This window comes from Sciurus vulgaris (assembly GCF_902686455.1).
Source record: "Sciurus vulgaris genome assembly, chromosome: 4".
NCBI lineage: Eukaryota > Metazoa > Chordata > Mammalia > Rodentia > Sciuridae > Sciurus > Sciurus vulgaris.
The window spans coordinates 142,789,022-142,814,626 of record NC_136464.1 but is presented as its reverse complement, the minus strand read 5'-3'; the positions used below and the strand labels follow the sequence as shown (position 1 = coordinate 142,814,626).

The 25,605-nt window shown below is 37.3% G+C and overlaps 1 protein-coding gene and 1 pseudogene across 2 annotated transcripts in view; one reads left to right on the top strand and one right to left on the bottom strand.

Moving 5' to 3' along the window:
- The window catches only part of GTF2F2 (general transcription factor IIF subunit 2), a 155,472-nt gene that overhangs the window by 43,472 nt on the left and 86,395 nt on the right, over positions 1 to 25,605 (bottom strand). The window lies entirely within an intron of this gene.
- On the top strand, positions 16,612 to 17,126 carry LOC306659459 (large ribosomal subunit protein eL21-like; annotated as a pseudogene). Its single transcript has one exon. The product of its transcript is annotated as a large ribosomal subunit protein eL21-like (transcript).

Below are 25,605 nucleotides of genomic sequence, written 5' to 3'. Positions count from 1 at the left end.
TTCTCAAATTTTGTTCTATACAGTTCTGGATTATTTCATATGCATTATTTTACCTCAACAACATATACTAAATCTCTCAAACTTCCGTGTAGTTTTGGGGCATCAATTCAGGACAGCATTTAACAATCTTCTTGACACCAACATTTAACTATGTTCAACTCAGGAGGTTTCATTATCCCTTCCTTCTCCTAGATTACTTTAAAAATACAAAATGAGTTTTGCCAAATACTAAATCCAGGGTCCCCGCCCTACCTACTAAACTCTTCTTTTAGGTACCTAAACACTCCTGTCCGTGCTTCCATGTTGATTCCCCGTCTACAACAGAGAGTCCACAGACTGTCACCATGGTATGTATGACTCAGAGGAATGAATGAATGAGCCAACTGCAGGCCACAGGTATTTCTGCGTTACGTGTTTGGGATCTTCAGGACTTTTAATACTCTCAAATCATACCACATACATCTTGATTACAAATATCTGAGAACTGGATATTTCTACAGAAGAATTTAAATGAAATTTAAACAATGGTATCCACGTTAAAGCCTACCCAGTGAGATTCCTTTCAGTACCGCTTTCTATTTAAAATAATTTTTTTACTTTTGTAGTATTTAATGATAATTTTTAAGTTAATATAGCAAAGGCTATGAGGCTAATACACAAATTATATAATTCAAATAGAATTTGAGATTTTATTTCACAACCCCCACCCCACCCCCACCCTGCCCTGCAATGGTACTGGGAAGTGAAGCCAGAACTGCTTTACCACTGGGTTACATCCCTAGTTCTTTTTACACTTTCACTTTAAGACAGGGTAGTGCTAAGTTGCAAAGGCTGATCTTGAACTTGCAATCTTCATGCTTTAAGTTTCCCTACTTTGCTGGGATCATAGGGATGCACTGAGCCAGCTAAAATTTCCATCTTATTTTGCTAATTTCATTAGCATTTCAAACTGCAAATGAAACACTAGAAACAAAAATAAAAAAAGATGCTTCTTCCCCCTCCTACATTTGTCATGAGCCAAGAAGAAACTCAAAAGGATCAATTCTGATGTTATTTGTGGGATAACATATAAAAGCTTTTTTTTTATTCATTAAGGACTGAAATGTGTTCATCAACTTAAGATTAGAATTTGGTTTCAAAAGCTTAGTCTCAAAGATGGCGGACTAGAGGGTGGCTGCATTTCATGTTGCTCCAGGACTCAGGATTCAAAAGAGGAGATATTGAGAGACTTGGGACCAACTCAAAGCAGCCGGGTGAGTCTCTCCCGTTGGGGAGGTGTCCCGGATGTGGCGGCAGTCCCGGAACGCAGGGAACTTTGTGAAGTAGAGCTGCCCGCGAGACACCCCTCCCTCCGCTGGAGCAGTGAACTCGGACAACTGGGATCATCGTAGAGGAGGCCGCTCAGCACAGCGCTGGGACTCGGAACAACCACTGGGGCTCCGGGCGGCGGCCCAGAGGAGGGGCTGCGCGGAGAGCTGTTTGGACTCAAAGCGACCACTACTGAACGCCGGGGCCTGCCCTGAGGAGGAGGAGGACGAGGAGCACGGCGGGTCGCTTGGACTCGAAGTGACTGCACCAGAGCTCCAGGCGGTTGCAAGAGGAGGAGCTGCGCAGCGAGCTGTTTGGACTCAGACTGCTCCTGAACACCGGGGCCTGCCCGGAGGAGGAGGAGGAGGAGTGCGGCGGGTTGCCTGGACTCGCAGTGACTGCACCAGAGCTCCAGGCGGATGCACAGAGGAAGAGGCGAGTGGTGAGTTGTTTGGACTCAAAGTGACTGCTCCTGAACACCGGGGGGCTGCCCGGAGAAGGAGTGCGGTGGGTCACTTGGTCTCAGAGTGGACACACCAGAGCTCTGGGCAGCTGCCAGAGGAGGCGTGCAGGGGGTCGCTTGGACTCAGAGCGACTCAGAGCAACCGCTCCTGAACACCCGGGGGGCCACCCAGAGGAGGAGGAGGAGGAACGGGGTGGGTCACTTCGACTCGCAGTGACTGCCCAGGTCTATGGGTGGTTGGCGGGAGGAGGAGGCACGCAGTGAATTGCTTGGACTCCTAGTGACCGCTGCGGAACACCAGGCAGCTGTCCGGAGGAAAAGGCGTGCAGCGTGTCGCTGGGACTAGGAGGGATTGTACAGGGCTCCAGGTGGCTGCTCAGAGGAGGGGCCGCATAGCCAGGCGATTAGGTGTAGAGCAGGGTCCCAGGACCTAGGAGGCTTCTTGGTGGAAGAGCCACACAGATACACACTTAGGGGCGGAGCGAAGGTTCCAGGACTGCGGGCAGATTCTCTGAGGAGAGGCAGCCTAAGGAGACTCGTCTGCAAAGGGTGAGGCTCCCAGGTCCAGGAGGTAGGTCCAGGCCCCTGGGAACGTTGCAGAGGAAGGCAGCCCAGCCCAGGCAGTAGCTGTAGATTGAGGGGAACCTCTAGAAGGGGAACTGACCAGCGAGACCTCCCCACCGGGTGAGTATTCCCTGCCGGGTGAGGTTTTCCCACAAGGACGGTAAAACCAGAGACACAGGCCCAAACAGGCCTTGCCCCAGCCCGCAGTCTAGATCGCCTTTGGATGACCATTGGTCAACAAGTGGAGGCACCTCTGCCCACTAGCAGGGAATATACCCCACCTGAAGGCCACCACTCCTAGAGAGGCAGCTTCCTTGTGGAGCACCGCGCCATCAACTTCCTCCAAGACTTCAGCCTACTGAAGGATAAGAGGGGATATATATATAGAAATCTTCAAGGACATTGTAAGTCAATAGAGGAAATCTGCAGTATCTCAGCGGTCCACTGATACCTGAACAATATGAGAAAACAAGGGAAGAAAATGCCCCAAACAAATCTAGATGTTACATCAATAAAACCCAATGACAGCATGGCAGAAGAAATGACAGAAAGGGAGTTCAGAATGTACATAATTAAAGTGATCAGGGAAGCAAACGATGAGATGAAAGAGCAAATGCACACACTGAATGATGAGATGAAAGAGCAAATGCAGGCATTGAATGACCACACCAGTTGACAGTTAAAAGAGCAAATACAGGAAGCAAAAGATCATTTCAATAAAGAGTTAGAGATATTGAAAAAAAAAAAAAAACAGAAATCCTTGAAATGAAGGAAACAATAAACCAAGTTAAAAACTCCATAGAAAGCATATCCAATAGGATAGAACACCTGGAAGACAGAACCTCACACAATGAAGATAAAATATTTAACCTTGAAAACAAAGTTGAACAAACAGAGAAGAAGGTAAGAAATCATGAACAGAATCTCCAAGAACTATGGGATATCATGAAAAGGCCAAATTTAGGAATTACTGGGATTGAGGAAGGTTTAGAGAAACAAACCAAAGGAATGAAGAATCTATTCAATGAAATAATATCAGAAAATTGCCCAAATCTGAAGAATGAAATGGAAAATCGAGTTCAAGAGGCTTACAGAACTCCAAATATACAAAATTACAACAGACTCACACCAAGGCACACTGTAATGAAAACACCTAACATACAAACTAAAGACAAAACTTTAAGGTCTGCGAGAGAAAAGAATCAAATTAAATTCAGGGGGAAACCAATAAGAATATCAGCAGATTTTTCAATCCAGACCCTAAAAGCTAGAAGGGCCTGGAACAACATTTTTCAAGCTCTGAAAGAAAACAGATGCCAACCAAGAATCTTATACCCAGCAAAACTTACTTTCACATTTGACGATGAAGATCCTTCCATGATTAACAAAAACTAAAGGAATTTACAAAAAGAAAGCCAGCATTACAGAACATTCTCAGCAAAATATTCCATGAGGAAGAGATGAAAAACAAAGAAGCAAATCAGCAAAGGGAGGAATTATCCTAAAGGAATTGTCAAATAAAGGAGGAACCAAGTCGTGTCAAATAAAAAAAATAAATAAATAAATAAATAAAATTTATAATTGCACCAAATGACGGGGAATACAAATCATATCTCAATAATAATCCTGAATGTTAATGGCCTGAATTCATCAATCAAAAGACATAGACTGGCAGATTGGATTAAAAAGAAAGATCCAACAATATATTGCCTGCAAGAGACTCACCTCATAGAAAAAGATACCCATAGACTAAAGGTGAAAGGATGGGGAAAAACATACCATGCACATGGACTCAGCAAAAAAGATGGAGTATCCATCCTCATTTCAAATAATGTGGACTTCAAGCCAAAGTTAGACAGAAGGGATAAAGAAGGAACATTTCATACTGCTTAAGGGAAGCATAAATCAGCAAGATATAACAATCAATAAACATCTATGCCCCAAACAGTGGCTCATCCATGTATGTCAAACAAATCCTTCTCAATTTCAGAAACCAAATAGACCATAACACAATAATACTAGGTGATTTTAACATGCCCCTCTCACCACTGGACAGATCTTCCAAACAAAAATTGAACAAAGAAACCATAGATCTCATTAACACAATCAATAATTTAGACTTAACAGACATTTATAGAGTATACCATCCAACCAAGAGCGAATACACTTTCTTCTCAGCAGCACATGGATCCTTCTCTAAAATAGACCATATATTATGCCACAAAGCTACTGTTAGCAAATACAAGAAGATGGAGACACTACCTTGTATTCTATCAGATCATAATGGATTGAAGTTAGAAATAAATGAAAGAGTAAAAAACAGAAACTACTCCAACAACTGGAGATTAAACAATATGCTATTATATGATGAATGGATAACAGAAGATATTAGGAAGGAAATTAAAAAATTCTTAGAGGTAAATGAGAACAAAGAAACATCATATCAAAATCTCTGGGACACTATGAAAGCAGTACTTAGAGGAAAATTTATTTCATGGAGCACATTTAATAAAAGAAGTAAAACTCAACAAATAAACGACCTAACACTGCAGTGCAAAGCCCTAGAAAAAGAAGAACAAACCAACACCAAAAGTAGTAGAAGACAGGAAATAGTTAAACTCAGACCTGAAATCAAGGAAATTGAAACAAAAGAAACAATACAAAAAATTGACAAAATAAATAGTTGGTTTTTCGAAAAAATAAACAAAATTGATAAACCCTTAGCCACACTAACAAAGAGAAGACGAGAGAAAACCCAAATCACTAAAATTTGGAATGAACAAGGAAATATCACAACAGACACGATTGAAATACAAAACATAATTAGAAGCTATTTTGAAAATCTATACTCCAATAAAATAGAAAATTTCAAAGACATCAACAGGTTTCTAGTGACATATGAATTGCCTAAACTGAACGAGGAGGACATACACAATTTAAATAGACCAATTTCAAGTAATGAAATAGAAGAAGTCATCAAAAGCCTACCAACAAAGAAAAGTCTGGGACCAGATGGGTTCTCAGCCGAGTTCTACAAAACCTCTAAAGAAGAGCTCATTCTAATACTTCTCAAAGTATTCCATAAAATAGAAGAGGAGGAAACCCTCCCAAACTCATTTTATGAAGCCAATATCACACTGATACCTAAACCAGACAGAGACACTTCGAGGAAAGAAAATTTCAGACCAATATCCTTAATGAACATCAACGCAAAAATTCTCAACAAAATTTTAGCAAATCGCATACAAAAACATATTAAAAAGATAGTGCACCATGATCAAGTGGGTTTCATCCCAGGAATGCAAGGTTGGTTCAACATCAGGAAATCAGTAAATGTAATTCACCATATCAATAGACTTAAAGTCAAGAATTACATGATTATTTCAATAGATGCTCAAAACACTAGAAAAAAAAAGGGATAGTGGAAACATTCCTTAACATTGTAAAGGCCATCTATGCTAAGCCCATGGCCAATATCATTCTAAATGGTGAAAAACTGAAAGCATTCCCCCTAAAAACTGGAACAAGGCAGGGATGCCCTCTTTCACCACTTCTATTTAATATCGTCTAGCCAGAGCAATTAGACAGACCAAAGAAATTAAAGGGATACGAATTGGAAAAGAAGAACTCAAACTATCCCTATTTGCTGATGATATGATTATATACTTAGAGGAATCAGGAAATTCCACCAGAAAACTCTTAGAACTTATAAGTGAATTCAGTAAAGTATCGGGATATAAGATCAATGCAAACAAATCTAATGCATTTTTATACATAAGTGATGAATCTTTGGAAAGAATAATTAGGAAAACTACCCCATTTACAATAGCCTCGAAAAAAATAAAATACTTGGGAATCAATCTCACAAAAGAGGTGAAAGACCTCTACAATGAGAACTACAGAACACTAAAGAAAGAAATTAAAGAAACCTTAGAAGATGGAAAGATCTCCCATGTTCTTGGACAGGAAGAATTAATATTGTCAAAATGGCCATACTACCTAAAGTGCTATACAGATTCAATGCAATTCCAATTAAAATCCCAATGACGTACCTTACAGAAATAGAGCAAGCAATTATGAAATTCATCTGGAAGAATAAGAAACCCAGAATAGCGAAAGCAATCCTTAGCAGAAATAGCAAAGCAGGGGGTATTGCAATACCAGATCTTCAACTCTACTACAAAGCAATAGTAACAAAAATGGCATGGTATTGGTACCAAAATAGAAAGGTAGATCAATGGTACAGAATAGAGGACACGGACACAAACCCAAATAAATATAATTTTCTCATACTAGACAAAGTGGCCATAAATATGCAATGGAGAAAAGATAGCCTCTTCAACAAATGGTGCTGGGAGAATTGGAAATTCATATGCAACAGAATGAAACTAAACCCATATCTCTCACCATGCACGAAACTATACTCAAAATGGATTAAGAACCTCAGAATCAGACCAGAGACCCTGCAGATTATAAAAGAAAAGGTAGGCCCAGATCTTCAACATGTCGGCTTAGGACCAAACTTCCTCAACAGGACTCCCATAGCACAAGAAATAAAAGCAAGAATCAATAACTGGGATAGATTCAAACTAAAAAGCTGTCTTTCAGCAAAGGAACTATCAGCAATGCGAAGAAAGAGCCTACAGAGTGGGAGAAAATCTTTGCCAATCATACTTCGGATAGAGCACTAATCTCCAGAATCTATAAAGAACTCAGAAAACTCTACACCAAGAATACAAATAATCCAATCGACAAATGGGCTAAGGAAATGAACAGACACTTCACAGAAGAAGATCTACAAGCAATCAACAAACATATGGAAAAATGTTCAACATCTCTAGTAATAAGAGAAATGCAAATCGAAACCACCCTAAGATTCCATCTCACCCCAATTAGAATGACGATTATCAGCAATACAAGCAACAACAGTTGTTGGCGAGGAGGTGGGGAGAAAGGTACACTCATACATTGCTAGTGGAGCTGCAAATTAGTGCAGCCACTCTGGAAAGCAGTGTGGAGATTCCTTAGAAAACTTGGAATGGAACCACCATTTGACCCAGCTATCCCACTCCTCGGCCTATACCCAAAGGACTTAAAATCAGCATACTACAGAGATACAGCCACATCAATGTTCATAGCTGCTCAATTCACAATAGTCAGACTGTGGAACCAACCTAGATGTCCTTCAATTGATGAATGGATAAAGAAACTGTGGTATATATATACAATGGAATATTACTCAGCCATAAAGAATGATAAAATTGTAGCATTTGCAGGCAAATGGATGAAATTGGAGAATATCATGCTAAGTGAGATAAGCCAATCTCAAAAAACCAAAGGATGAATGATATCACTAATAAGTGGATGATGACACATAATGGGGGGAGAGAGGGGTTAGTGTTAGGGTTAGGGAGGGGGGCAAGAATGGGGAAGGAAGGACTGTATAGAGGGAAAAGAGGGGTGGGAGGGGTGGGGGGGAAGGGAAAAATAACAGAATGAATCAAACAACATTACCCTCTGTAAATTTATGATTACACAAATGGTATGCCTTTACGCCATGTACAGAGAAACAACATGTATCCCATTTGTTTACAATTAAAAAAAAAAAAAAAAGCTTAGTCTCACAAATTTTATCTTTTTGGATAAAATTCCTGAAAAATTAAAAGAAAAATGCTGGAAACTACCACTAGTATAAAAAGTTAATTCATTTTTATAACATAAATGCTGTCAGCACTGATAAAGTGCTGACAGTAATTATTACACTAAGATTCCGTACTTTTACAATTTTGTCAGTTCATGTTGCTACCCTCTCAACAGTCAACTACAACCACTTTTTTCTAACCTCCCCAGAGAGTGCTACTCACTGAATGACAGATATGCTTGGGGTGTGGTACAACAGTATATTAAGTTACCTGGCCACCAAGCAAATTTTTCTCTTACACAGGACCTACGAAAAACTGAATACAATATTTTAAGATTTTAGAGTAACAAATATTTTTCATAATGTTAGTAGAAGCAAGAAGGCATTATAGTTGATAGAGGTTAACGTGGTGGCACATACCTGAAAACCCCAGCAGCTTGGGAGGCTAAGGAAGGAGGATCACAAGTTTAAAACCAGCCTCAGCAATTTAGGGAGGCCCTGTCTTAAAATAAAACACAAAAAGGGCTGAAGATTTGACTCAGTGGTTAAGTGTCCCTGCATTTACTCTTCAGTACCAGGCAGTGGTGGGGGGAGGAGTAGTGTAGAAACGTTTCAGTCTGTTTTTCCTAAATACATAAAATATTATCTAGGTCAATTCAACAACTCCCCCTTTTGGTACTGAAGATTGAACCTAGGAGAACTTAATCACTGAGCAACATGCCAGTCCTTTTTATTTTTTATTTTGAGACAGGGTCTCCTCGATAAATTACTGACTGGCTTTGAATTTGTGATCCTTCTATCTCAGCTTCCTGAGCTGCTGGAATTATAGGTATGTGCCACCATGTCTGGTGACAAACCTAAATTTTTAAAGTTAGTCTTATATACAAAGGTAATTAAATTTAGAATATAGGAAAAGCATTACTAAACAAGATGTGAGTCAAAATAATCTTGATGATTTATGAATTTACTTGATAATTTTCTTTTACAAATTATTTCACGTTCTATCATTTTTAAAAAATTCAGTTGTAGATAGACACAATACCCTTTTTTTTTATTTATTTATTTTTATGTGGTACTGAGGATCAAATCCAGTGCCTCACACATGCTAGGCAAGAACTCTACTGCTGAGCTACAACCCCAGCCCTATATTGCCTATTTTAGGGCCTATAATTCCTGCATAACGTTTGGGATACTGGGCTATATAGCTCTGATAAGTCAGAGGATAACTATTACGATAGGTTCAAATGCATACAAATTTTTCCTGCATCAATACACAGATGACAAAAATTATAAAATAGGTTATGAACAGCTGTGATTGCATGTTTAAGACATGACAGCTGCCTTGACATGATCTGGGTAACTTGCGCACATCCTTATGTTTAAAGATAAAGATAATTTACCAGTAGGAAAGCACAAACTCCTCTATCATTTTTTTTTCCAGTTGTGGTAGCATTTTTATACAAGTTATTTTCCCTGTTCTCCTTAAAGGTTTATTCAATGTTGCCAGCAGCAGGCAAGGGCAATGTCTGTGTTCTTGGATTAGGCCAAGGTAACATACAAATGGCAACTGAAACAACTTTGAACTCCTCACATAATCCATTCTACAACTGAGTTAGGCAGGAAGGTAAGGAAAAACATGTGATATATGAACATATAATATCTGAACACAATCCAAAATATGCCCATGTTTCTTTTGATTCAGAATCAGAGCCAACAAAGACATTAGTAAGGATATCAATTTGCAGTATTTTTATAGAGATCAAAATGAGATTACGTGACTAAAGGTCAGTGTGCTTTTACAGATTTAATTCATACACAAAGTACAGCTGAAAGTATGGAGAATGTCTGATAAAAGTAATTGAGGTAGGGAATGAATATGAAGGTTTAAAGCAAGTTTTTATGTATTTTATAGCAGATGGTACAGTGATGATTTTTACCTCATTTACAATTAGGGTAGATTCTTAAGACTGCAAATACTATTGCCATGAACTATTTTTCTCCAAGTAATGTCTATTAGAGAATGTGTATTTTCTGTAAAGGACATGTTCATACTATGTGAAATCTGAAAGAAACACATTTAAAAAGTAGAAGTTGTGTTAGGTTTTTAAGTAGTGACTAAAGAACTTAAAGTGAGAGTGTAGGAGGGAATAAATGAGATAATGTTCAAGAAGAGTGACCTAACAAATTAGACAATAGAAGACTGTACAATTACTATGAGAAGTACTTTCCAATTTTTACATTTATTATAATAAAAACTGAAGGCTTATCCAAAATTATTTGAAACTGTTTTAACACCAAGCACTCAAGATTACTAAGCAGCCTGAATTTCTAACTCACTGATCAATTTGTTGGACTCCTAAAAAGGTTTAGGCTAGAAATTAAATAAGCTGCTATGGTGATGGAAGCAATGTTTCTCTAGTCAGCTACTTTGATATATAGTGTGAGTATGAATCATTTTTCACAAATTAAAATTTCTATGAGCCTATGACTATGTGATTGGTGCCAAGAGGATACAGCAGTGGGATCAAACAACTTTTATTCAGCAAATTAAAAAATACCAGTCTGCAAAATTCCACTTGCCTCTGAGCAGAAATCAGAATTACTATTGCATTTTGGTTCCATCTGTATGAAGTTACCCAGGTGTATACTAACTAAGACACTGTTGCTATAGTGACTAAGCATGTACAGCCAATGGCTACTTCATTAGTGACTTCATGAAACTGTAAATGCTGGAAGAGATGTGAAATTCCAGTATAAGGCCATCAATGAGGGCTAGGATTGAAAAAGAATTTCTTAAAAAAGAGGTTCAATTAGAAGACGCTGCTTGAAAAATTAAGAAAAGAGATTTTTGTGCTAACTAAAGCCAAACCAAACCAGGGGGAAAATATTACAGGAGGAAATAGTAGAGCTGTTAAAGGAGAGAGCTCCTTTTAGGACCAGCTGCTGTGGCACTGATATTAATATTAAATAACAAAAGCCACTGAGACTGCCATTTAGGACTGCAAATAAGGAAAGATGGACTCCCTACAGTTTCCCTGCTCTGTGGCTGCGTCTTTTGCTCTCTCTCTTCATCAAGAGTACGCAGAGAGGGTGAGAAAAAGGATTTCTGCACATTTTTCAACTCTAAGAAATTACACTTTAAATTCACAACTGAGACTAAAAGCCGGATATGAACATCTGTGAAACAGTGACGAAAAAGATCAATCCTAGAACTGGATTTATCCTGAAGAAATTCAATTATCTAACATTCAAAAAACTTTCATGCCAAATCTCACGAAAAACAAAAGCTGCGAACTATGAAAACTTAAACCCAAATGCTTTTTTACCTTTTCCTCATGAAAATACAATGCCACCAAAGATTTTCAGAAGAACCCTTGTAGCTAACAAAAGATATACTTGTATTTCAGTTGTGTTAGTTACATTATGGTCTTTTCTGGGGGGTTCTGGAGGTTGAACTCAGGGGCACTCAACCACTGAGCCACATCTCCAGTCCTATTTTGTATTTTATTTAGAAACAGGGTCTGAGTTGCTTAGTGCCTCCCTTTTGCTGAGTCTGGCTTTGAACTTGAAATCCTCCTGCCTCAACCTCCTCAGTCTCTGGGATTACTGGCAAGAACACTACTCCCACCTATTATGACCTTTTGATGACACAATGCCACAAATACAAAATCCTAGTTCAAGCTGGGTATGGTAATGTTTGCCTATAATCCCAGCGACTGATGGGTGTCCCCCAACACAAGGCAGGGGGATCCAAGGTTCAAGGCCAGCTTTAGCAACTTAGGGAGACTCGGTCTCAAAATAATAAAATAAAAAAAGGGATAGGGATGTAGCTCAAGGGTGAAGTGCCCTGAGTTCAATTCCTAGTACTGGCGGGGGGGGGTGGCCGGGGGTTCAAAGCCAGCCTCAGCAACTTAGTGAGGCAGTAAGCAACTCAGCAAGACCCTGTCTCTAAATAAAATACAAAAAAGGGGCTAGAAATGTGGCTCAGTGGTTAAGTGCCCCTGAGTTCAATCCCCAGTACCAATAAATAAATAAATAAATAAAAAGATAGATAGATAGATAGATAAATAAATAAATCCAACTCCAAAGTAATGTGCTGTTAAAACTACAGAACCTGTAACTAGCTATGTACAGCACATCCTTAAAAACAATTAAAGTGCAGGACACAGTGGTGCATGCCTATAATCCCAATAGCTTGGGAGGCTGAGGCAGGAGGATCTCGAGTTCAAAGCTAGCCTCAGCAACAGTGAGGCACTAAGTTACTCAGTGAGACTCTGTTTCTAAATAAAATATAAAACGGGCTAGGGATGTGGCTCAGTGGTCAAGTGCCTCCAAGTTCAGTCCCTGATACCCAGAAAAACAAAAACAAAAGAACAATTAAAGCATCTCATATTGGACAATACCTCTACAACACTAGTTCTAGTCAAGATTTTTCACAAAACCACTATTACTATTAAAAGACTGGCATTATATCAAACTTTCTGACTTCTAGCAAATACATTTACAATAGCAATGAAACGTAAATACAAATAATCCTTACCAAAAATGTTCAACCCTCTAAGAAGAAAACCATGTTATATAGAAAAAATACCAAAGAAGACTTGAATAAATGGAGTGATGGTTGTGCTTCTAAATATAAGATTAATATTCAAAGAAGCTAATTCTTCCTCAAATAATATCATAGCTTCAAACCAATGGGACCCTTTCTGAGAAATACACTGTTAGGTGGTTTAGTTATTGTGTGAACATTGGAGAGTACTTACACACATGAAGATGACTACAGTGTCAGTAGGTGATATAATTTTATGGGAATACCACTATACATGAGGCCCACTGTTGACCAAAAGGTCATTATGTGGTACATGACTGTAGTTTAAATTATAGGTGAAATAGCAATCAGGTTACACATATTATTATATTGCTCTTGTCTACATACTAAAATTTTACCACCTTGTTAAGAATTCCTTGCATGTCAAGACTAGTATTTATCAAAATATGCTCTAAGAACCACTCATCAGAATCATCAGGTTGTCTGTGAACAATGTCTATTTCCAGCTCTAACTCAGACTTACCAAATCAAAAACTCTGGAGGCCTGGTCCTAGAATCTTTATTTTTAATGAAGGCCCCAGCTGGTTTATATACACACATGAAAGTCTGAAAAAGATTAGGTACTATGTAACCCCTATAAACAGAGAAATCTGTTTTAGACATTGTAGGCACAATACCTGAAAATGACTGACAGAGGCCTCCTGGCAATATATGTTGGAGGTTTAATGAATGTACATTGGGACTGACTATAAAACATCCTGATATGTTGTCAACACTTAAATGATTTTGAAACTGCATGCTTCATCTATGATAGAGATTTGAATAGAGAGCAAAGAAACAACTTTGGCAAACAACAGCTTGATAGAGCACATTTACTTGCATGATTCAATTTCACAGAAAAGCACTTGGAAGATGTCAAGAAACTTAATTAGCAATATTTTATTATATATTTGAACTTCTGCTGGGTGGTACAAGTGTATCATATTAACAACAACAAAAACCAAGTGACCTAAAAGGAAGGGCTTTAAAATGAGACAGTCTACATATTTTCTACTTTGTGATTTATTAAATATAATGATGTCTGCCCTAACCAGAACCAAGAAAGGGAGGGGAAAAAAGGTCTCTCAGCAACCAAAACAGATGTCACAAGGCCAAGCACGACAGCTCTGGGCACTTGACTCATAAGTAAGCCTATTAGACCTTCACTCAGAGACTATTCAGGTTTCTTTTACACACACTATTCATTCTGATGGAATTTTTAAACTGGATTCCCAGCTCACCGGAAATTAAAAACACTAAATCAGAAAAAAGAAGAGCGGATCCAAGAGATAGTAACACAACATGACAAAATGACAGCTGATAGAAGAGGACTGAAGAACTACATAAAACAAGCAAAATAACTTACAAACCATAATACCCTGGGGCCCATCTTGCAAAGGGGTAATAACCCTATTCTTGATAGTACTTGACAGCATCCACCACACAATTAAAAAACAGGTGCTCATATGAAAAACTAAATTAAGAGAAGGCTAACATGCTCTCAATAAACTCTGTATGTGAGGTTTGGATATAAGTATAACATGTAATTTAGAAAGATTTTTATTCATTAAAATTAATTAAAAACTGTTTCAGTCCAGTTTTTTCCCTGCTGTGACTAAATGACCTGACCAGCACAACTGTAGCAGAGGAATACTTTATTTAAGGATTTACAGTTTCAGAGATCTTAGTCCAAAGAAGGCTGGCTCCATTCCTCGGGACCTGAGGTGAGGTAGAACATCATGGTGGCAGAGGAAAGCAGCTTGCATTGTCAGGAAGCAAAGAGAAAGCAACTTCTCTCTCCAGATACAAAACATATACCCCATAGCCACTCCTCCAATGAACCATTCCCTCTAGCCACACCCACTTGCCTCAGGTTACCACTCAATCCCATCAGGGATTAATTCACTAATTAGATTAAGACTCTCACAACCCAATCACTTCCCCTCTGAACATTGTTGCATTATCTCACATATGACTTTTGGGGGACACTTCACATCCCAGTCATAAGAAATTTATTTTTTTATTTTAATTTTTAAAAGTTAAAAAATTACAAACTTTTAAAGCATTTGATAACAACTATTTGAAAGACTCAACTAACAGAAACAACTTATTCCTATAAAGTTCCAGGAAAGAAAAATATTAATATGTCAAACCAACAGAGATAATTTTCAAAACAAAAATATCCTTGGGGAAAAAAGTCAATTATTTCTTTGTTAACATGTTTAGCAATAGTTAGTTTACATAGTTAAACAAGAGTCCATATGGGGATTATTTTGAAAAAGTCATAGTACTGTATTCCATGAACTATTTTCAACTTGAAGGATAACATTTTTATGAAAAAAAGAAAAAAAAATCTAAAGTTTTGTATCACAAAACAGTGCTATTGAAATACATTAATGATAATACAAACAATGTATAAACGGTAGTAATTTAAAGAGCTACAGTAAAATGCCATATGGCATTCAAGGTAATTATGTAATAAGAACTGAAAATTCTGTGAACAATGATATTTGTTGGTCACTACACCCACCTCCTCCAAAAGTGGTGTGTGTACCAGACGGTACTGGTAAACAACAGATTTGTAAATTAATTTTAAATATTTCTTGTTCATATTGGTCTCAGGAGGGGAGCACATGTGTGAACATGTGCATGTATGTATATGAGAGGGAGAGACAGTTTGCATCATTTGGACTATGAAATAAAGTCTTAAAAGCTAAAAAAAAAAAAAATCTAGCTGCAGTTGATGAGGCTTATTTAGTATTTTTGAAACTATACAGAATGCCACATATCAAAAAACAATCTACCTACAGTGAGTGACTCAAGGGCAGGAACAATGTCTTACTCATCTCTTCGTTCCTGGGTGCTAAGAACATAATAGGTGTTCAAGGTTTACTTACTGGGTTTACATAAATTTGTGAAGCTTCAGCTGTGAAACCTTTGCAATCATGGCATACAACTGATTTTGAGGGGAAAATCTTCACTTCAGCAAGTAATGGCTTCTCTAATTCCTTTTCCAAACTAAGTGTGTTAGTCAACTTTCTGTTACTATAATAAATACCTGAGGCAACCAACTTATAAAGTAAAAAAGTTTACTTTGGTTCATAGGTTTCAGTCCAGGATGGACTGGCCCCAAGGCTTTTGGGCCTGTGGTATTCCAACACATCATGGCAGGGAGTGTGCAGAAGAGCAGAATCACTCACCTCATGACTAGAATGCAAAAAAGAGGAAGAAGAAGGGATGGGGTCCCCCTATTTCCCTTGAGGGCATGTCTCCAGTGACCTAAGATCTCCCAGTAGGCCCAAAGTCCTAAAATGTCCACCTTCTGGGGTAGCTGGGAACGCAGCTCAAAGGTACAGTGCTTGCCTAGCTACACAAGGCCCTGGGTTCAACAACCAGCACTTTTGAAAACAAGTTTCCATCTCTTAAAGTTTCTCCTAGCTGCCAATAGTGCGACTCTGGGGGTCAAAACTTTAACAAGTAGACATTTGGAGGACATTTAAAATCTTAACTATAGCAGTGTGATACATGTATCAATCATATTATATATACCAAAGACATACTATTTTAACAAAGAATTTCATTGAGATTCAAATATCAACTTTGGAATAAATTAAAAGTTAACTGAGGGCTGGGGTTACACTCAGTGGTAGAGTGCTTCCTTAGCACATTTGAGGCACTGGGTTTAATCTTTAGCACCACAAAAAAATAAATAAATAAATAAATAAAATAAGGGTATTGTGTCCTTCTATGACTGAAAATATTTTTTTTAAAGTTAATTCAATGTTATGAGAACTCAATAAATAAAAATGTATTAGAATACAACAGAGGGAAAAAGTACTGTTAACTTCAGATAAATCTCCAAAATCAAAGAGGCTAAAAGACTGCAATAAACATTTATTCTTGCAACAAATATTTATTGAACACTATCATGTGCCAGGTACTCTGCTAGGTGATAGGAATATGGTCAATAAGTCCTAATTAATAATTATTTAATAAAGATAGTTCCACCTTTTGGCTGGAACCACCATCTTCCAGTAATTCACCAAAATGACAAACACAAAGGGAAAGAGGAGAGGAACCTGATAAATGTTCTCTAGGCCTTTTAGAAAACACAGAGTTGTTCCTTTGGCCACATGTATGCAAATCTACAAGAAAGGTGATATTGTAGACATTAAGGGAATGAGTATACCGTTCAAAAAGGAATGCCCCATAAATGTTATCATGGCAAAACTGGGAGAGTCTACAATGTTACCCGGCATGCTGTTGGCATTGTTGTGAATAAGCAAGTTAAGGGCAAGGTTCTTGCCAAGAGAATTAACTGCATACTGAGCATATTAAGCACTTCAAGAGCTGACGCAGCTTCCTGAAATGTGTGAAGGAAAATGATCAGAAAAAAGAAGGAAGCCAAAGAGAAAGGTACCTGGGTTCAGCTGAAACGCCAGCCTGCTCCACCTAGAGAAGCACATTTTGTGAGAACAAATGGAAAGGAGCCTGAACTGCTGTAACCTATTCCCTATGAATTCGTGGCATAATAAATGTAAAAAAAAAAAAAAAAAAAAAAGCCTGTGAACTTTAAAAGTGGTTTCCTTAATTGAAAAAAAAAAAAAAAAAAAAAGATAGTTCCATACAGTAATAAGTGTTAAGAATATAATAAACTCAAATAATGGCATAGCAAATAACTAGGCTGTGGTCTTGGGAAGAAAATTCCTATTTCACCGAGGAAAGGTCAGGAAGAGTCTATCTGAGGAGATGCCATATACTCTGAGAACTGAGGATAGAAAGGAGGCTGCCACTAGGAGATCTAGTGAAAAGGCATGTGCTTAGGCAGAAGAAAGAGCCCTGAGGTGGGACCGTTCTTGTTCTATCTGATGGACAAAAAGGTAGCCACCCTGGCTGCTGCCCTTCGAATGAGAGAGGAGTGTGGAAGAAGCTTCAGGATGAGATAAAAGTTTTTAAGTCTAGGTCAGTCAGGATCTTGTAAATTTTATTTAACTGCAATAAGTAGGAACATATTATGATCAGATCTATACTGATGACTAACTGATCTGTGAAGAAAGGCTGATAGAAGGAAGACAGAAGTCACTATTTAGGGCCAGCTTCACAGAGGAGTGCCCTATGCAGTCACTCTGAGCTTCCAAGCAGAAAGGCCCTATGCTTGGTTTAATGCACTGCTGTCACCATTTTGAAATTTTTAATAATTTATGAGCCCATATTTTTAATTTGCTCTAGGTTCTGTAAATCATGTAGTTATTTCTGAATCTGTATTCAGAAAAGTTTCTGCTTAAACATTATTATTAATTCCTTCTTCTGGATTTTTTCCAAATCTATAACACATTATGAGAAAAGAATTTTAGAGAATCTGTGGACTCCAGAGTCATTAAAAAATCAGTATACAGTACATGATAATTAAAAAATCTGCAGTACATTTGAGAAGCATATTTTCAAAATAGCACAACTACTTAGTTCATCAAAACTACTTAAAGAATTCCAGATTTCACACAAACTTTATAAAAGTAAAATAATAAACTACACAGATTCATTAAATCACTTAATGTTCTACCTCTCTCCTGCAGATATATGAATCTCTGAAATTCAATTAAGTTATGACACCAAAGTTCACTTTAAAGTCACAGGATCAGAAAGTAGACAGAAATTCCAAACTGAAAGAACAGAACAGTTATATGTCTTACATAAATCTTATGAATGTAATATAGTAGAACCATAGTACTAATAACAGTATTGGTTCAAGTTGTGGTGTTTCAAAGCAAGGTCATCTAATTCTAGAGAGGAAAGAAAGAGTACAAGCTCCCTTCTCTTTTTCCTACTGATAGGTAACCTTTTGAAAATGTGAAAGCTGAAAGACACAACCTGTTAATAGTCCGTTGGTATCTATCAGACCCGGGTTCAAATTTCAGTTTTGCCATTTGTAAAATGTGAGCCTGGACAAATCACTTGTTTTCTATAACTCAATTTTCTCTTTTTTGAAAGTAGAAATAAGGTTTGCCCCCTACCAAAAGCATAGTAACTAAAAAGAACATCTAATTCATATGATACAAAGGCATTTAGGAGGTAAGTGACCCATCATGCAAGCTGAGTTCTCACTGAAAATCATTTTCTCTAAGTAGTCTTTGTCTTCTAAACCAACTTATCTTTGATTACTTAAAAACTGAAAGACTGCTTTAAAATAATTCTACTTACAAACTGAAAGGTTGCTTTTAAAAATTCAGTTTTCTTTACAATATATTCCATGACAACTGCATTAGTTTCAAGCAAGAAAGGCAATATGAGTTTATGGTCATGACTTCTTGAACTTTGGGTGACAAACTGCTAAGAATATTTAAATTCTGATCATATCAAAGTCTAAATTAGTTCTTCTTAATAGTTAAGTTATAGACTTAATTAACAACATTTAACAATACTAGGCCATTTAGTAGTCTACTGATTCAATGTACTAAATGGGATCCTCATTCTATAACAGAAGAAAATGTGGTATTGGCTGCTTAGTTAAAACACTTCAGGGCATCAGACCAAGGCTTGAAAGCTCCAGTGCCTGCAAGGACCAGGAAAAGCATCCTAAACTTAAAATTGATAAGAAAACAGGACACAAAAATAGGCCTGCAGCAATCTGTAGGGTGCCGCTCCTTCTTAGGTTTGCCTGTTTTGTAGTGAACAATGGTGCCATATGGAAGGTACATTCATATCAAAGACAACAAAGACTCATATTAATTACTGTGACAGTTTCCTAGCAGTTGGCAGCAATGTTTTGTTTAACAAAATCTGTAAATTACCACTATTTTCTAACAGATAATAAAGACTTTTGAGGAAGGATCAATATATTCTAGTCTGTATAATGGCATCATATGGACTAGTTGGCAAGAGAGTTCTGGTTCTGTTTAGGGAATTTAGCCACTTCTGTGGGTCACTTTCAACAATCAGTTTTAACCCCTCAGAACAGATTTCCAACACATGCAACTAGGCTAGACCTACCTATTTGGCCCAGGAAGCAGAGATGGTTGTCCTGGTGACAAATCCCCCAATAAACTAAAATCACCACTCAATTTTGTGTTTTGAATCAATCAATCTATAAATGGCATAATTTCAATAACTTCTCTTTTCCCATGGTGGGGGAACAATTCTGCTCACTCAAATACTTTGAATCAAATGGTTTTTATTTCACATTCAGTAATAAAAGGTTTAAAGTCAAATGCCCAGTTTGACTTATGCCCATTATTTTTAAATGTATTCAAAATTAATAGAATAAAAGGGATCAGGATAAAAAGTAGATGCCTAAAAAAGAGATAAGTAAGGGGAAAAAGAAATAAAAGGAAATAGGCAGATAATAAAGACAAACTTTCCATATTTCACAGTTTTGCCTCAGGTTAACCCTGTTGATTTTCAACTGTGAGTGAACAAAGAGAAATTGTATACTGAGGTATTTTTATCCTATGAAGCTGTGAGGCTTTGTACAAACATCATCACATGCCAATATTGTTGCTCAGGACTTGATAATTTTAATCTTAAACACAGCTAAATGCATTTTCTTAAAAAAGCATCAATTCTGGAGATTCATTAATCAAGGGATAACTATAAATTCTTAACTTTAAAATGCTGATCTGGACTGGTGTTCACAGAACATAAAGTTGTTAGGACAAAGATGAACAAGACACAGTCTCTCACCTCAAGAAGTTCACAATCTAGTAGAGACTTAGACAAAAGTAATAAAACAAAAAGCAAAAGCAATAAAACAAAAAGCAAAATGTGATTCAGTGGTTTGTTAGAATAGGGGCTTGATGGAGATAGTTTTTGTCCTGTATGGAGAGAAACAGCTCTGGAGATCTGACATTTGAACTATATTTTAAGGAATGAATGGGAGTTTGGCTCACAGAAAGCAGAGTGCTGCAGACAGCAGGGCAGGAAAGCACATGATGAACGTGGGCAGAGTGAAAGTGACCGGTTTTGATAAAGTACACACTTGAGATGGAATAGCAACAGAAAAAAAAGAGGCCAGAACCCAGAGGAACTTGCTTTTCTCTGGTCTTAAAAAAACAAAACAAAACAAACAAACAAAAAAACCACTGAATCACATTTTGCTTTTTGTTTTATTACTTTTGTCTAAGTCTCTACTAGATTGGGAACTTCTTGAGGTGAGAGACTGTGTCTTGTTCATCTTTGTTCTAACAACTTTTTGATTGCAAAAGACTTACAGGCCTATGTTTTTAAAATGTTTTTGGGTATCTCAGGAGAGCCACCAGCTGAGAAAAGCACAGAGAAGACAGAAAAGATGGGGAATTTCAAAGAAGACAAGATGTTCAGAGAGAGGCAGAACTCAGAACCTGGAAAAACTTCTGTAAGCGAAAATAGAAGACTTAAGGAGGAATATATAAATAAAGCTACTGTGTGGGTCAAAACTTTAATTTTTTTCACAATTTTCCCAGAAGTTTTTACACATATTTGGAAATTCTTATTTCATCATGAAAGTATTCTCTAGGGGCAATCTATAATGCAAAGGCTACAAGAGAGATGGTGCTATGGTCTCTGGAAGAAAGGGGGTGGTCACTACCCAAAAGTCTTTCGAAGGAGTCTTCCTTGTACCAAATAGCATTCCCTGTGAGAGCTGTTTTAGTCTTTTAAAATTTTTTAGGTAAAACACCTTACTAGCTTTCTATGGCACAGCTTACTGTTTTTACAATTTTATTATAGCTATTTATAATATATTCTGTATTATAAATTACTGCATTTTAACAAAGACACCCAGGCTAGGGGTGTGGCTCAGTGGTAAAGCACTTGTCTGGCATGCATGAGTCTGTGGGTTTGATCTGCAGCACTGCAAAATCAAAAACAAACCAATAACTTAATGAAGGCATTCAGCTTCTTCCACACCATTCTTCACTTGTGGATGGGTGATTAAAAAGGAATGATTCAAGAGGAAAAGAAGTGGGAACAGGGCAGTATAACAAGAGAAAACCTACTTGTCTTCTTTCCTTGGGTAGCTTTTCAGACGGACTTTCTGTTCCTGATTTTTTTTTTTTTTTTTTTAAATCTGTGATTAAAGAAAAAAAGACATGAAAGCCCCACATTTTAAAATTTATATAAATTTGGGTACCTTAGGAGAGTGACCAGACACAGTATCCCTGTAGGAGAGGATGATGAGACTATTTCCAAATACAACCTGGGAAAATTTCAGGACTTCTGTCCTTTACATTTTCCAGAAAGGTTCTAAGTATCCAAAAATAGATTTATAAATGAGATCACCTAAGTTTCTGATGTACACATATATATTAATCATCAAGAAGTCCTTGAGGAGGGCTAGGGATGTTGTTCAGTGGTAGAGCACTTGTCTCTAATCCATACGACCATGGGTTTGATCCTGGGAACCAATCTTCTTGTTAGTCCTTAAGGAATATTCTTCCAAGATCATACTGGTAGGAAACTGGTCTTTGAAACCAGGCAATCTGTCATTAGAGCCCAACATCTGAGCCACCTGACCCATTATTCAGAATTGCTTTTTAATACAATTTTGACCCTTTTTAGAGATAAAATGGTCCTTCCTCAAGGGAAGTAACAAGGGATGTGACTTGTCTCTGAAGAACACTTCCTGTCCCTAAGTTGCTTTCTGGTAGAACAGGTTTGTCATGGAATTTGTGACACCTCCCTAAGCCTCCACTCCACTCCTTCCCTAAACATCGGTCATTTGCTTTAGATGAGGTTGACCCTACCACCTATATACTTCACAGGTGTGCCCTAACCAGTCCATAAAATACCATCTTCATTGACAAAGTTATTGGTTCAGGAATAGACTCAGAATCTGTGTTGACCCACTGAAGGAAGCAAAGAGTTCTGTTTAATGGCTGGCAAAAAGACAGAGTCATTTAACTTCAGGGACACCATATGAATAAAGAGACAGGAGTCAGAAGACAGCCATCTTGTTACTAGGAGTAAAGCCAGCCTGGGATAGTTGAGCTGGAGGAAGACAGAACCAAGAAAATGAAAAGAGTAGAGTGCTGACGACACTGTGAACTCCTAGATAAAGGCAAGGCTGAAGTTCACAGTAACACTGGATTCACTATGTTAGCCGTGATTTATTTTAGTCTGCAGTGGGTTTACTACTTACAAAGGAAACCACACTAACTTATTTAAATACATTAGCTATTAACCTTGACATTCATCAAAATCTATTTCAAATAAGATCACCAGAAAGTAAAAATTCCATACCATATTTCCCTGGTCATAAGATTATGTAAGAAGTACAATATAGCTTCTGTTCCCCAGAGTGGTTTGTTCTCATCAAGAATTTCTAGTATAAATTTCCTAACTGCCAGCACTTTCATTATTTGACTCTTACCCTTCAATTCTTGTAAATGGTAGTACTTAGGAGTAAGTGTAAGTTCCAGTTTATCTGGGACAGCTGCAGTTTACCCTGTTGCTATAGTGTGGTGTTCTCTCTGGCTAGTGCCCACTTTCACTTTCAAAAGAATCCTGTTTGAATGATAAATGATATGATCTCCTTATTTTTAATTCATCTGTCATTTTAAAACATCTTTAACCATCTATCTGCCATTAGGAATCTAGGCAAGAATACAGCATGGTAACCTTTCCCCAAGCAAGAATGTGAATCATAACTTGCATCCCCATGTCTGGTATCCTAACATAGGAAAAAGCTCAGATTTTTCACCTTTCTGCTCTCTACAAGTTCTCATACGAAAAGGGTTTTCTTAGGTTTCTTTTTGCTTTTGAAGAAAATCCACAAATACTGAAAGAATTAAAAATAAAAAAAAACTTTTAAGGCAAATATTTTTAGATGAATTAATGACATAAACATGTAGAGCTTCAAAAGCTATATATTTTCCTACTGCTATGATTTTCCTATAAGAAAACAAATTATGAAGTACCTTCATATTTAAGAAAAAAGTAAAACAGGAATTATTAGATGTGATCATATAATATACTACTCAAAAATTAAGGAGAAATTCAAGAGACAAAACGAAAGTTAACAACATAACCAAATAAATCAATTGTAATTAGTATATCAGATGTGACCTGATATTAACTACATTTACCAATTTAAAATAAATCTCTTAATAAAATAATCAGATCAATGTGAAAAAATGTCAAATAGGAAGTAACAGAACATTTTTCCTCTCCATAAGAAAAGTTGGATTAGTAGAACTTTGAGACTAGCAAAGTTTTATTTTTTTCCTTTTCTCCTTTTTCTTTTCATATTCTTCTTGTGGCTAACTAGATTCTTGCAGGATTTTGTATATGATGGGATCTGATGAAGAAAGATACAGTGTAGTCATTTATTTTCTTGGTCTGAATTTCATTTCTAAAAGGATTTCCACATTTCTTGGGCTTACTATAATACTAGTTACATATTTAATTTCCACCTATATCTAAATGAATGACAGCATCTTACATTTGGTTAATATATAATTCTCATAGTTGGATAATTCATCAGCCAAAATTTAACAGCAGAAGGCTATAAGAATTGATTGCTAAAATTAAATTCCCACTGAAATAAGACTGATCATTCTTAAAGAGCATTATTTATAAATACATTATTTATAAACACTACACTTTGTAATAGTAATTTTTGTTATTAAGAGTTTAGCTCAGAGATCATTTGCTAAAATATAATACAGGAAAAACTCACTGATTTTAAAAATCCACTGATTTTTCACTATAACAGTTCACTATAACTGGAAGATTAGTCATTTCTTACTCTGTATGTATGATGTATATGTGTGTGCATTTTTATTCATTTTACTTTGTATGAATGTTTTTCTGGGGATCAGGGACTGAACCCAAGGTCTCACACATGCTAGGCAAATGCTCTACCACTGAGACATGCTCCATTCTAGTTTGAGCTAAATACCACTAATTCCACCTCTAAATATCCTCAAAACCTGGTTTCTCACTTCCCTTCTGACTGGAACCATGTTGTTTTTAGTCCTTCATATATTTTATACCTGGGGTATTTCAGTAGCCTCTAGCTCACCTCCCCGCTACTAGTCTTCATACTATGGTCAAAATGATCTGTCTAAAATACAAATCCTTTCACAAACCATTCAGCTTAAAATTCTTCTGTACCTCTATAATAGCCACAGTACACAAATTTTGAATTTCTTACATAAAATTTCTTACATGAAACTCCTTAACATTTTAAACCTTATCTTTTGCCATACATTCACTCATTCAGTATTTACTAATTACTATGTTATGAACTATTCTAGATATGAGTGAACAAAATAACATGTACCAAAAATTAAAAGCCAAAAACCACCCCCCAAAAAACCTGCTCACATGGGAAGTTCAACAGCAGCAGGGAGAAGGTGGCAATAAATACAAATAAACTATACAGTTTATTAGGAGGTAAAAAGGTGTATTTGAGAAGAGACTTGGAAGGTGAGGAGCCATGCAGTCATTTGGAGAAAGGCTGTCCCGGGCAGAAAAGAACAGAGTACAAAAGACCCAATGTGGAACCATGTTTAGAGAGCTCAAGGACCATGAGGAGAGTGGTGTGGTTGGAACACAAAGAAGGAGGGGGAAGGGAAAAGGAGAGGACAGAGAGAAAGTATAGGGAGTGGTAGAGTGACGATCCAGGCCCCTGCTGACCATTATCACAAAGACTTGAATTTTACACAGGAAGCACTGCAAATGACATGTGTGCAGAGGAATGGCACCATTTGACTCGGATTTTAAAAGAAGTGATCCTCCTCTGTGTACTACATAGAGAATAGGCCATTGAGGGACAAGGGAGGAGCAGAAACTGGTGAAGGTGACTGCAGTAATCCATATGATAAATAATGGAAGCACCTGTGGATTTAAGAAACTGCCAGACTTCAAAAGTGTAATATTTTGAAGGTAAAGTCAATGGGGTGAGGGAGAAGTCAAGATGAAACCAAGGTTTTCTGACTGTGGAAATGAGAGGACAGACTTAGAATTATCTGAGATGAGAGACTGTTCGTGAACAGGTTTTGGTGGGGATGATCTGAAGTTCAGTTTCTGATATAGTTGAAATGTTTACAGGACATTTATCCAGGT